The sequence below is a fragment of the Trifolium pratense genome, linkage group LG1, assembly GCF_020283565.1.
Source record: "Trifolium pratense cultivar HEN17-A07 linkage group LG1, ARS_RC_1.1, whole genome shotgun sequence".
NCBI classification, from domain to species: Eukaryota; Viridiplantae; Streptophyta; class Magnoliopsida; order Fabales; family Fabaceae; genus Trifolium; species Trifolium pratense.
Window position 1 is genome coordinate 23,827,701 of NC_060059.1, and position 14,855 is coordinate 23,842,555.

Genomic DNA, 14,855 nt, shown 5'->3' on the forward strand with positions numbered 1-14,855 from the left:
GACTAAAAATTTAATAAAAATTAAGTATGAACTAAACTTATATAGTCACTATTTTGTCGATAACAAAAACATATTTAACTCTTAAGTTAATATATATATATATATGTTCACGTATGAGAACATAAAGTGAATACAATGGGTGAGCTGCTCTTGATATATTTCAAGAGCACTACTGAAGTTTAAGTACAATGTTTGCAATAGAATGGATCTCCCCTTTTTCCTTCTAAGTGTCTCCTTTTATAGTGCAATATTCCTTGACCTAATGGGCCTTGTTTTGGGTTGAGGTGGCTAGGCCCAATAAGCTATAACACTGAGATCCATAAGCAGCTCGTCCGTACAAGACGCATGGAGTTAAAGCATGTGTAGCTCACGTGACTCGTTCATGCAGATCAGGTGGAGCTGCGTAGCTCACGTCACTATGTTCCTTGGTAGGAGACACATTACTTTAAACTTAGCTAGACCTAAATGATCATGTTGAGCTTGTCATGATGGAGGTCGGGTTCACCATAACCTGAGGTGAGCTAAACATGCTGAAGGTGGAGCTCGTGATGGGGTTGAGTTGGGCTGGAGCTCATGATGAAGTTGAGCTAGGCCTATGGAAGTGGAGCTCATAATGAAGTTGAGCTAGACCTTCGGAAGTGGAGCTCATGTGAAGCTCTACAGAAGTGGAGCTCAAGGTGAAATTGAGCTAGGCCTGTTGAAGTGGAGCTCATAATGAAGTTGAGCTAGGCCTGCGGAAGTGGAGCTCAAAATAAAGTGTAGCTAGGCCTGCAGAGGTGGAGCTCACATTGAAGTTGAGTTAGGCCTGTTGAAGTGGAGCTCGTAATGAAGTTGAGCAAGACCTGTTGAAATGGAGCTCATACTCAAGTTGAGCTAGGCCTGTAGAAATAGAGCTCACGGTAAAGTTGAACTAGACATGTGAAAGTAGAGCTTATGGTGACATGAATGGTCAAAATATAATTCATCTGGTATATCTCCATACCAGTCCACAGTCCACCAAGCGTCAAGTCTATTAAGACGTAGACGTTTGTTCTTTAGAAATTAAAAATATACAAGGGGACACACTAAAGTATATTAAAAATACACAAAACTGCTTCTAGGCCTACTAGACACAACGTACATTCAACACCAAAAGCAAAAATCCATCCACTCTTCACTTGCTAACATACCACGTTTATCCTTCACCTCCTCTCTTGTTTTTTTTTAGCTAGGCCTACTCTCCTTCTATTGTTCCTTCATGTGACTACCAACTACAAGACTCAACGTAGAAATATCGTAAACTCTTCTATCTTTTCAGTAATGGAAGATTCAGAACCATGTTTTTCTCAAAACTCCACAAGGAAAATCATGCTAAACATTTTTTTTCAAGATTCCAGAAGGAAATCTAACTTTTTCAGTTCAATACATATATCTGCTCGGCCTCCTCTCCCTGCTCGGCCTCTCTCAGCTCTATCTTCTCTTTCAGCTCGGCTATAATCTACCTCCACCGCTCCTCTACTGTTTGGCGACCTCCTCTTCCCTTTCACAAACGTTTTTTGTTGACGAATCTGGTAAGCACTTCAAAATGAACCCTCTTTAACTTATGATTGAACTTAAAAATCTTACCTTCTTGCAAAGAAATTTTTCGCTGATTCCCCATCTTGTTTTCCACTTTCCTCTATGTCTAGTTAACAAGCATACCATATGTTTGATAAAATGCCCCAAACACATTTTCAGTCCAAATAGCTCATCCTAACATAACATTTATGCTATTTGGTTCTCATTCACAGCAATAGCTAAAGTTTTGTTCGGCCCTTTCTCTTCACGAAAACACCAGCTCTATGAAAGTTGTAAAGTTGAGTAATTTTGTTACTAGGCATATGAGTTTATCAAAATCCATAAGCTAAAAATATGCACTATGTGTTAGTCCACAAAGAAATAACAACATAGCTGCCACTCTGTATCATCTCCATATAAAAAATAAATAAAAGAAGGCAATCACCTAACTACACATTACAGCTCGGCTGCTTCTAAACACTTGTACCCTTTCATCAAAACAAAGTCACCTCATGTTTGAATTACCTTTATTTTATTTTAAAGCTACCCTCCACTATTTGACAACAAAAAGGAGCTAGACTAGAGTCAGTGCACGTTATAGAGAGGAAGGGATAGCCTCAAACCTTTCTCTCAACTTGTTTCTTAAACAGCTCGACCTCTTTCACCTCCCTCTTTGTCTTAATAAATCTTGACAAACATACCAAGTGTTTGATTAAATGCCCCGAACACTATTTCAGCTTCATCCTTAATCTTTGCTCTACTGATTTTAAACAAAAACACCAAGTGTTTGATTGAATGCTTCAAACACTAGTTCTCCTTGATTTTTCCGCTTTTTGAATAGCACACTAAGTGTTTGATTTAATGTCCTAAGCACTTCCGCTCCAAAAATTTCATCACTTGGTAGAGAGGTAGAAACATTTGTTAGTAAATTGCCATCATCTTATAAGAGACGAACAAATGCTCAAGTTGTAACACAACTACAATTTGTCATTCCACCTCTTGGCATCTTCCATACTCTTCTCTATGCTAACTCTTTTAATTTCTACTCTCTTCGTGAGATGCTAAGACCCTACTCTCCCAGCTCATGACTTTGTATGCCATATTAGAATCTTTATTCACAACAGACAGCAGCAACAACAACACATACTGCTCGACCTCTCTCTCTTTGGCACCTCAGCTCAACCACGTCCTCTCACCTCCATCGCTCCTCAGTTGTTCACTATCTTGCATTTCTTTGTTCCATCTTAGCTCAACTCTCACCTATTATTTCTCCTTGGCCTCAACAACTGTGACTCACCTCACCTCAATGGCCACCACTTATCATCCTCATTTCAGACTCTTAAACACTCTCCCCGTCCTCCTTCTGCTAGGAATATTGATTTTTGATGTTTCTAATTTTTTGTTTTGTATATTGAGGCCACGGATAGAATTTTTTGCGTTGTTCCGGGGTCAGAGCTAAAGCACAGAGAAGGGAGGTGCTGATCAAAGGGTGTCGAGAAAGAATTTTCGGGTCATATTGACCTTATTTGAGCAAATTTCAACCCAGCTATCAATGGAGGTCAGATTGTGTATCCAAGAGCTAAAAGTTCATTTGAGGTTGTGATGGACCCTTGATTCGCTTGGTGACCCTTAGAGTATAGCTCAGTTTAGCCGTTGGACTTCACATGTTATGCTTTACTACTTTTTACTTTCTTTTGTGATTTGGAATAGTGTTTTGTCAGGTCACTTTGAGGCCTTGACCATGTTACTTTGTCGTCTTGTATGATTAGTGACTCTTTTTACTCGTGGTAACCGAGCTATTTTTGTATGTTATTATTATTGTTATTTGTGATAAGTTTGCCTAAAAGGTCGGGTTTATACCGAACTCGCTCAGGTCGTGATAAGTTTTGCTCGGCTATCCTTATTATAACGTCAAGGAAAGTCTCTAACGGATCTTTCCCTATAACGTAAGTTTGCCCAAGGGTCGGGTCTATACCGATACTCGCTCAGGTCTTGAAGGCATAGCTCTGCTCGGCTATCCTTATTATGACGTCAAGGAAAGTCTCTAACGGATCTTTCCCTATAACGTAAGTTTTCCCAAGGGTCGGGTCTATACCGATACTCGCTCAGGTCTTGAAGGCGTAGCTCTGCTCGGCTACCCTTATTATGACGTCAAGGAAAGTCTCTAACGGATCTTTCCCTATAACGTAAGTTTGCCCAAGGGTCGGGTCTATACCGATACTCGCTCAGGTCTTGAAGGCGTAGCTCTGCTCGGCTACCCTTATTATGACGTCAAGGAAAGTCTCTAACGGATCTTTCCCTATAACGTAAGTTTGCCCAAGGGTCGGGTTTACACCGATACTTGCTCAGGTCTTGAAGGCGTAGCTCTGCTCGGCTACCCTTATTATGACGTCAAGGAAAGTCTCTAACGTATCTTTCCCTATAACGTAAGTTTGCCCAAGGGTCGGGTTTACACCGATACTCGCTCAGGTCTTTTTCCTCTTGAACACTCAGTCGGTCTAAAATTTTCTTTCTCAAAGTAGTTTATTAGTAACTTCACCAAGATTAATAATGTCAATATTTATTGATCGTGTTGACCAGAATGATGCGACTTCGCCGGCGTTTTGCGGTGGTTGAGAGCGTTTGAGACCCCTGTTGGAGCGGAGGGGGGTTGTGTACCTGCAGGCACTCCGACGCTCAAGTCAGTATGTATGTAAGGTTTTCTTGGCTATAGAATGCGTACCTTGCAAATGAAGTGGAGATGCATATATATAGCCCCCAGCGCTGGGCTAAGGCCCTTGATGGCATTAATGGCCATCAAGTGGCTGCCGGAAAACGGCTTGGAGGCCTTGATGTGCAGTAAATGCTCATCATTCCGGTTTACGGCCGTTACAATACGCAAGGGTATCTGACCGTTAGGACGTGCTCGGATGGTATATGTGTTCGACACCCTCTGATGCTCGAGCTCTAAGCTCGGCCCAGAACAGGAGCCCCCCAAGTCGTTATGCTCGTAGGCGAGGGTAATGACTTGAAGCTTTATCGATTCGTCTCGATTTGCCGAACGTAACAGATCCGAGTTGGGCAACTGAATTTTCGCGGTGTCCCTATGGTCAAAGTCAAGCTTTGGAAAGGGAAAATCGTTTGTTCCAAGTGGTCAATCCTAGGTTTCTGCAGCCGCCTCTCGTATTTATGGGATGTCAGGTGTGGTGACTGGTCCTTTGGGCGGCAAGTTTTGCTATAAATACTTGCTTATCCTTTGGCCTCCCATATCCTGAGTTTGAAGGCTAGCGATGGATAATAGGGATTCCAAGAAGGTTGTTGCTGATGGCTCCGAGTCTCGAAGAGGGAAAAAGAGAGTGGAAGTTCCTAAGCCTGCACCGGCTCGTTCTCAAAAGGGGAAAGAAGCCAAGGTGATGTTCCCTTCCTCGGATACTTCTGATACCTCAAGCTCCGACGAATCGGCGGATTTCATTGGGGCAATCGAGGAGTTCCTGAGGGCCCATCAATCTCCCCACCTCTATCCTCCTGGCCCTGCCTCTGGTGAAGGAGGGTCCCAGGTTGGGAAAGAGGCTAAGATATGGCCAGAGGAGGTGCTGTGGACTGATTCGGATTCCGCGATTAGCTCAGGTTCCGAGCACGAGGATTAGGTGCTCGGTTCCCTTTGTAATCTTTTTCCCTTTGTAATGGACTATCATTAATAAAATAATTCTCTTTTGATTCCCCCGAGCATAATTTATTTGCACTCATGCTTTATGCATGCTCTTAATTTAATAATGTTGCGGATTTTCCGAATGATTCTGAGCGGACTTTTCGATCGAAAACCGGACTTTCTTTTCGAGCATGTTTTCGATTTTACCAATTTGTCGAGGATCACGGTGTTCCTATTCGGTTGCTGCGGCCTTCCCCGTATTTTTAGCAAAGAAATAAGGGGAATGGAATCCGAGGATCTTGCATTACCTTTTTTGGTTGCGATTTTCTCGGGATGTGGTGTCTTGGATTTCGCGAGATTTGCGCGAGCAGACGGGTGTGACTTGAAAGGACGAGTCGCTTCGTTTCCTTTCGCCACGTGTAAAGGCTATGAAACAGCACTCGAGTGGCTATTCTTTGAGATTTGAACTTCGAGGTCGTTTTGGACCGTTGGATTTTCGCGCCTTTTCGTTTCTCCTGAGATCACATCTGGGCCACTTGATCGTGATTGATCCGGACCGTTAGATCGATCCTGTGGTTCAGATGGAAGCGGCGCGAATTTTCCTGTACGGATGCGTTGGCCTATATATAGGAGGGAGGTTTTTCGTTTGAAACTTTACAGTTTCTCACTTACTTTCTCTATCATTTCGCCTTTCCGGTTCAAGCTTTCTCTGGTGGTTTTCTACTACAAACTCCTCATTCCTATCTTCATTTGATCAACAAGTAAGTGTTTTATCTTTTTAATCTTTGAAGATTTTGTTTGGATTTTACTTTGGATTGTTGTGGATAGTTCACGCGGTGTAGGGCTGTAGTATGTTTCCTGTGTAGTCTGGGTAGTCTTTTTGAAGGTTGTAGGTGGTGATTAGCACCCTTTTCCCCCCAAAAGAGGGGTTTTTCGCGGTTTTCCGGCGAGAAATCGCTTGTTTTCACCAACTGACGGTTGGGTTTTAGCTTAGAACAGTGTCGAGCACCATATGCATTTCGTGCTCGGTTGTTTACATGAATTTCGCGTTCGGAGAGATGATTTGTCACTTTTAGTTTCCGCGTAATCTTTTGTTTGAGATCCTCGCCCTTTCGCTTGATTTGGCGGTGGAAGGGTGGATTTGAATGTCGAATTCATTTTTCCTTCCTCTGCTTTTTCAGGTTTTCTAGATGGCTGAGGGATCTCAAAGTGACTTTGCGTTCATAGATCAACAGCCTTCCCCGTCGATTCGTATCCGAGCCGACGTTTCGTGGGTGGCGGATGAACCTCGAGAGACGGCGTCGGTTTATCAGGACTGCGAGAGTGACATCCCGGAAACGATGTGCACGGATATACAAACTCCTCCCACCGAAGATTTCGAGGTGCGGATTCCCACTGCTCGCCACCGGATCTGCGGCAACTGGGCTTGGGGGACGATTCCTATGTACGAGATTGCCTTTAAGCATCTGGGAATTCGGTTGCCCTTCACAGATCTGGAGGTGTCCATCTTTCGCCATCTTCACTTGGCCCCTTCTCAACTTCATCCGAACTCGTTGGCCTTTATCAAGGCTTTCGAGAAAACTGCAGAGTATTTGGGTCTGGGCCCCACCTTGCCTTTATTCTTTTACCATTTTGGCCTTCACGGAGCTGTCCTCGGGGGGAACAGGCGAAAGGGAAGCTCGCGAAGGGAGCCCCAGTACCGAGCACCAAGCATGGATGGGTTTCTTTGAGGCAACGGAAACGCCTCTTTGATATGTTCGACGAGTCGGTACGAGGGTTCAAGTCCGTGTTTTATGGAGTTAGGCCAATCACGACGAAAGGTTGGAACAATTTCGTTCGTAGGGGGCATCGCATTGATGAGCTTGGGCAGGAAGTACTTGATGAGCAGGGTCTCCCTATAGAGGAGGATTTTGCTAGATTCCCGTTCTACTGGCGTAGGGATCATTATTCCATGTCGACCAAAGAATTTGTTTTTACGCTGGGAGCGTTGTCAGCTGAGGAGAGGGCTGATTATAAAAAATTATTAGAGTTTGTGGAGGGCTTGCCTCCGTTCCTTCTGAGTGACTCGAATGGCGAGCCTTTGCTTGGGGAAGATGGTCGAAGGTTGACCTGCCCGAAGGTTATCGCTACGAAAGAGTTGCTCGCTTGCGACACTTCGGAGGAATTGACCGTTTTTTGGAGTATGCTCGTAGCTTTCCTTTATTTATTTCTTACCAACTGTTTTCGCTTCTTTTATTTGCTCGCCTTCTGTTTTGCTAACTGATGCTCTGATTTGTGTAGGTACAATGACCAGTGGATCTGCTGCTCTTCGTAAAGCTCGTGCTGCCAAGAACAAGAGGGAGGCGAGCAGTGCTGCTACAACTTCTTCTGCCCCTCAGTCGCCCACAGCTTCTAACGTGGACCGCTCGAAGAGGATGCGACTGGAGGAAGAAACCTCTTCCCAACCGGAGCGTGAGGTGGTGGATCTTTCTGGCCAGGATGATCCTCCTCGCCCTGGTCCTCACAGGTTGTCCGCTGGTGTCCCTGCCGAGAATTTCGTCCTTCCTCCACTCTATGCTCATGAGAGACTGCTGTCCGGAGAGACCAAAGTGAAGGTTGATCCAGCAGATGAGGCCATCCTCTCGGATATGGGTCCCGAGGGTCTCCGAACTGAAATAGCCGCCCAGTCCATGGCTCTGCTCAAATTAGTCGGGGTGGCGACTTTTTTGAATGGCCGGGAATGCAAGTATTTGGAGGAAAGGGATGAAGCTCGAAAGGAGTTGCCTTTGCTGCAGCGGAAGTTGGCAGAATCCGAGGCCTCCTGCATGGTGTTCAGGGAGGAGCGCAAGACCCTCTCGGCCAATCTCAAGGAAGCGGAGGATAGGCTCAAGACGGTGTCCGAGGAGAGGGATAGTGCCGTGCAGAAGGTTGATGAGCAAAAGGGTTTGATTGACGAGCTGGAAGGGAAGTTGGAGAGGCTCCAAGTCACCGGGGTTGTTGAAGATCGGGAGAAGGAGCTCGATCCTCAAGGGGAGTATGCTTCCTCCTCTCGTGCTGATCTGCTCGCCAAGATCCAGGAGCTTGAGTCCAACATGGTGGCTGCTGCAGCTTTTAGTTTCAACAACGCAGTGGCTCAGCTTAGGATTCTCAACCCCGGTTTGAACGAGGAGGGTTTAGATGAGGAGAAGGAGGTGAGAGATGGAGCTATTGTCACCCCTCCTGATGGTGAGATGTAATCTTGTTTTTCTCTTGTAATTAGTTTGCTTTCTTTTGGGCGCTTCGTTCGCCCTTTTGATGTATTTGACAATTATGGCCCCTCGGGGTCTTTAACTATCAGCATTTTGATTTACTCTCCTGTCTTTTCGCCTTTATCTCATATCTAGATTTAGGGTTTGTGTGGCGATGCTTTTAATTTCCTCTGAATGTCGAATCGATCGTTTGTACGCTCGACGCTTTTAAGCTCATGCGTTGATTGTCTTTTTGTTTGCGCTCGACTAATTTTGAGGTTTTTAACTTGGTAATTTTCCAAACATTCTATACGCCGAACTATTCGTTTCCTCGCGCTAGTGTGTGTTTGGATGGTGGTCATCGTTGTGGTAGCTGGTACCATTAGATGCCGGGCTTAGAAGGTGCGGGGAACCATTCTAAGTGTTTGGAGATGTTAATCCAAACTAACAACGAGGAGAGGGGCTGTTGTTAAGCTTTCCTCCTCGGGGTGTGAACATCCCATCGCGAGCTGGGGTTCTACCGGACGTGTACTACGACGATGGTGTTCCGTGGTCTAGAACTATCCTCGCCAACATCATCGAGTTCCAAATGTCTCGACTTTGTTTTATATTTTAAGATTCATGCCCGTACCTAAGCACTCCTCCGTTGTATAGGCGTGCTTCTCATGGGCGAAGACACAGCCTTCGTCGAGGGGTGACTTTGAGCTCCCCTCAACTGTAGTATTGTTTGAGCTTTTCGGCATTCCAAGGTCGAGGAATTTCTTTTCCGTAAAGATCTTCCAAATAATAAGCACCGTTTTCGGTTTTGGCTCGGACACGATAAGGTCCCTCCCAATTTGCCGCGAGTTTCCCTTCGCGGGAATCCTTTTGGTTACGTCGGAGCACTAGCGTCCCAACGTCGAATTCTCGCTTGATGACCTTTTTATCGTGCCGTTTTGCTATTTTTTGTTTCAAAGTAGCTTCTCGGAGGGCTGCGCCATCTCGGAGTTCTTCCAAGAGGTCGAGCTCCTCTCTGAGCATTTCGTGGTTGTCTTCCCCTTCGAGGGGTACTTCCGTTCGGAAGGAGGATGCTCCGGTTTCTACTGGAATTACGGCCTCTGTTCCGTACGTTAGTCGGAAAGGTGTTTCTCCCGTTGTAGAATGTGGAGTGGTTCGGTAGGACCAGAGTACGCTGTGTAGTTCTTCTGTCCATTTTCCCTTTGCTTCATCCAACCTTCGTTTGAGTCCTCGTAATATAACCCTGTTCGCAGCTTCGGCTTGGCCGTTCGTCTGAGGGTGTTCGACAGAGGTGAAATGTTGGGTTGTCCCTATTTTTGCCATGAATTCTCGCACTTTCTTGTCCGTGAATTGAGTCCCGTTATCTGTAACGACAACTTGAGGGACCCTAAACCTCGCAAGTATATTGCGTTTGAAGAATCGCAATACGTTGAATGTTGTGATGTGGGCGAGAGGTTCGGCTTCGATCCATTTCGTGAAATAGTCGACAGCTACTATTAAGTATTTATTTTGTCCTGCTGCCGTTGGAAACGGTCCTAGGAGGTCCATCCCCCACCAAGAAAACGGCCACGGGGACGATAGCGTTTTTAGCTCGTTTGGAGGGGCCAGGTGCATGTCGCCGTGACGTTGGCATTTGTCGCATTTTTTGACATGCTCCTTTGCGTCTGCTTGCATGGTAGGCCAATAGAATCCTGCTCGCAAGGCCTTCCTGGCCAAGGAGCGTCCACCGATGTGTTGACCGTTTATTCCTTCGTGGATCTCGCCGAGGATCGAGGTTACCTCGCTTTCCTCGACACACCTTAGTAGGGGGATGGAAAATCCTCGGCGGTACATTTTTCCATTTAGGATTACGTATGCGCAGGCTCTTCTTTTTACCTTAGCTGCCTCCTTCTTGTCAAGTGGAAGGTTTCCGGTGTTCAAAAATTCGAACACGGGTGTCATCCAGCTGTCGGCGTTGATTTCGCATATCAGGAATACCTCGGTAGGTTTCACTATGCTTGGTTTGGATAGCGTTTCCTGAATAAGCGATTGATTTCCGCCCTTCTTTTTCTTAGTGCTTGCGAGCTTTGATAAAATATCTGCTCTTGCATTGTGCTCGCGAGGAACGTGCTTGATTTCGGTTTGTCTGAATTTGGTTAATTTTTCTTTGATCAAGTTTAAATATTCCGTGAGTCGCTCGTCTTTTGTTTGGTATTCCCCGGTTATTTGTGATGCGACGAGCTGTGAGTCCGTGAATATTTTAATTTCCTCAGCTTCCATATCCTGAGCCAACCTTAACCCTGCCAAGAAAGCTTCGTATTCGGCTTGGTTGTTTGTGGTTGGAAAGGCGAGCTCGAGTGAAACTTCTATGAGCGCTCCTTCACCGCTTTCGAGTATGATACCCGCACCACTCCCTTGTGGATTCGAGGATCCATCTACGAAGATGGTCCATTTGTTTTTGTCCGGGGTAGATGGTGTGGTCATTTCGGCTATGAAGTCTGCTAGCACTTGGGCTTTTAAAGCCTTTCTGCTTTCGAAAAAGATTTCGAATTCGGACAACTCGAGCGACCATTTTAGCATTCGTCCTGTCATATCCGGCCTCGCAAGGAGTTGCTTGATTGGTTGATCAGTTCGAACCACGATGGAGTGAGCTAAGAAATAGTGTCTTAGCTTCCTCGCGGCCATGACTACTGCTAAGGCCGTTTTTTCAATCTGTAAGTACCGGAGTTCTGGTCCTTGCAGAGCCTTGCTCACGAAATAGACAGGTTTTTGCCCTTGCTCGGTTTCTCTTATGAGAACGGCGCTGATGGCCTCCGATGCTACGGCGAGATAAAGATATAATGTTTCCCCTTCGTTGGGTCGTGTTAGGACTGGAGGCTCGGATATTGCTCGTTTTAAGTGTTGTAGCGCATCCTCGCATTCCTTTGTCCATTCGAATGCGGACTCTTTTCTAAGTAATTTGAATAAAGGTAGCGCGTGTTGAGCGGATTTTGCGACAAAACGAGATAAGGCTGTGAGCATCCCATTTAATGATTGTATTGATTTCTTTGAGTCCGGCGTGGGAAACTCAAAGAATGCTCTGCATTTATCGGGGTTAGCTTCGATTCCTCTTTCGGTTAAGTAAAACCCGAGGAATTTCCCAGCTTTTACGCCGAACGTGCATTTTTCAGGATTGAATCTCATGTTATACTTTCTCGCTTGGTCGAATACTCTTTTTAGATGGGCTGTATGATCGACTTCCTCTTCGGATTTGACGATCATATCATCCATGTAGACTTCGAGCATATCCCCGATTTCATTATTGAAGACTTTGTTCATCATCCTTTGGTATGTGGCGCCTGCGTTTTTAAGCCCGAAAGGCATTACGTTGTAATAATAATTACTGGATTCGGTCATAAACGCTGTTTTCTTTTTATCGATTTCAGCCATTTTTATTTGATTATAACCCGAGTACGCATCCATAAACGATAGTAATTTAAATCCTGATGAATTATCTACTAATTTGTCTATGTTAGGTAAAGGGTAAGCGTCTTTAGGGCAAGCCCTATTAAGATCGGTATAATCAACACACATGCGCCATTTTCCATTTGATTTCTTAACAAGTACAACATTGGATAGCCAGGTGGTATACCTAGCTTCCGAAATGAAATTTGCCTCGAGGAGGTCTTTTACAGCTTTTTCGGCAGCCTCCGCTTTTTCGGGAGACTGCTTCCTACGCCGCTGAACAACGGCACTAGCCCTAGGATCTAAAGTCAACTGGTGACAAGCGACCTCAGGGTCGATACCGGGCATCTCTGCAGCGCTCCAGGCGAACAGTTCAGCATTGTCCTTAAGGCAGGCGATCAGCTGTCTTTTGACCAAGTCGGGGAGTCCAGTTCCAATCTTGATCCCTTTGAGGGGGTCTTCGCCCAAGGGCACCAGTTCGAAATCTCCGTCCGGGATGGGGCGGTAGATTTTCTTTCCAGCTTCGGCGAGGTCCTTTTGTTTTTCTTCTTGATGCTCCTTTTTTGTGAGCCGAGCATCTATGTCAACGGAACCTCCAACAGTGTTTACCCCCGGATTTTTCTTTTCAGTTTTCTTGGGGGTTGCCACGGTGCTCAGATTCTTTGCCGCGGCCTCGAAGCATCTCCTCGCAGCAGCTATGTCGCCGTTGATGGTGGCGACCTGGCCGTCCATTGTGTAGTATTTCAGCTTCAAGTGAACAGTGGACGACACAGCAAACAGCTCCGCCAAAGTAGTTCTGCCGATGATGCAGTTGTACAGCGAGGGACAGTCGACGACCATGAATTGTGTCCTTACGGATTTCATAGCCTTTTCCTCGCCGAAGGTGACGATGAGGTCCACATATCCCCAAGGTTTGGTAGTCGACCCGTTGAACCCCTGGAGGTCGGGTCCTACATATGGAACCAAGTTCTTCTCCGACAGCTGTAGAGTTTTGAACAGCCCCGAGTACATTACGTCGCACGAGCTCCCCTGATCTACGAGGATTCGGTGGACGTCGAAGTTCGCCATGCGAGCCCTTACCAACAGTGGTATCTGATAGTTTGGCGAGCCCCCAGGAACTTCTGTTTTGTAGAAGGCCAGCGGGTCGGAGTCTCCCTCAGGTTTGGAGATGATGGGGGTCACCGAGCAAACATTTTCCAGCTCCTCGAACTTCCTTTTTACTGATCCGAGGGTAATCTTGTTTAGTCCTCCCCCTGTTATCACCAGTGCCTTTGGGAAGTTTTCCCATGAGCCATTCAGATGGGCGTTGAAATGCCTCATGAGCGCTCCCTCGTCCGACCCCGGGGATGGGAGTGGAATTTCAGGAGCTGAGATGGCAAGCGCCTGAGGGACGATGCCTCTGTTTTCCTGCTCGGGAACATCAATGGCCATTGCGACCTCTTGAGGCTCCCGCCTTTGTTGTTGTTGTTGTTGTTGTGCTTGTTCGTCGTTCTGAACATATCTTCGGGCATAACCCTTTTGTATCAGAATCTCGATGGCATCTTTTAAGTGGACACAGTCCTCAGTGACGTGTCCATGGCTTTTATGATAGCGACAAAATTTCGTCCTATCAGTATTTGCCTTCATGGGCTGCTGTCTCGGGAAGTGGATCCCAGCCTTTTTGAAGTCCGCAGCGGAGACTTCGGCGAAAATGCGATCTCTTGACGCATTCAGTGGAGTATATGTTGTGAATTTTCCCCGAGGAGGTTTGGAATCTTTTATCCTTTCCTCCCTTTGCTTTTCGTTACCTCTTCGCGAGGTCCCAGCTTCGTCCTTTTCATGGTTCCTGGTTTTTTCTTGACTTTTCGGCCTTCTTATATCTTTGGCCCTTTGTTTCTCCTCGTAGGTAATGTACTTCTTCGCTTTTTCGAAGAATGCATCAAGCGTTTTCGGCTCTTCGATACCGACAGCTTTAGCAAAGTCGCTGTCTGGATGTAATCCCCTGTCGAGGAGGTACAGCTTCATGCTCTCATCGACCTTAACTTCAACGGCTGCCTTGTTGAACCGTTCGAGGTAGGCTCTTAGAGGCTCGTTCTCGCCTTGGATGATGGCCTCGAGGGTTGCTTCAGTTTTTGGGTGACGCCTCGAGGAAGTGAAGTGAGCCCGGAAGCGGGCGCACAGGTCCGACCAAGAATCTATGGATCCTGGCGCCAAGCTCTTGTACCAAGCCATAGCGCCTTTCCTCAGAGTTGTGGGAAAGAGCTTACACTTGATAGAGCCTCGTACATTTCTGTACTCGAGGAGAGCTTCAAGATTTTCGATGTGCTCGTCCGGGTCTGTCGAGCCATCGTAGGTATCCATTGCCGGCGGTTTTTCGAGTCCGACCGGTAGGGGGAGTTCTCGGATCCTTCGGGAGAGGGGGCCTTGGTGATTGTCTCTCTCTTCCGGGGATCGGTTCCTTTGGCGACGAGGAGGGTTGTCCCTTCTAGGGGAATGTCTCCTCGGTGGGGTGGAGTTTCGAGATATAGCCTCGTTTCTCCTTTCGCTTCTGTGGCGAGGTGGTGAGCGAGACCTGGAATAGGTTCTGCTTCTCACTGGTGTGGGTGAACGGCGAGCTGGGCGAGCTTGCGCCGTGATCCTCGACTCGGCAATTGCGTCGATGCGACGGCTTTGTTGCTCGAGCCTTTGATTCTGCTGCTCGAATCGCTGGTTCTGTTGCAGCAGTAAGTCCGACTGGCGGTTGATTGCATTGACCAGCGCAGCCATCATTTCTTGCATGGGAACGCCCGGAGGGATAGCCGCTGCCGGAGTCGCCTGTGGCGGGGTAGCCACAGGGATCTGCGGTTCTTCTGGGTTGTAGGGCTCGTAGTGCGCGTTTTGCTCTCCCTGGCCATCTTCCGTCACAGAGGCGAATTGGCCGTCCCCTGGGTGGTACGCTGCGTAGTCCATCGGTGATCCAGGGTTCTCCGCCACGTGCTCCGGGATTTGGTGGTTGTTAACGCCAGCCATTGGTCGTGAAAGGGTGTTTTGAGGAAGTTTTTTAGTTTTTGGTTTGAATAAACAGGGAAACTATGGTCCCCACAGTC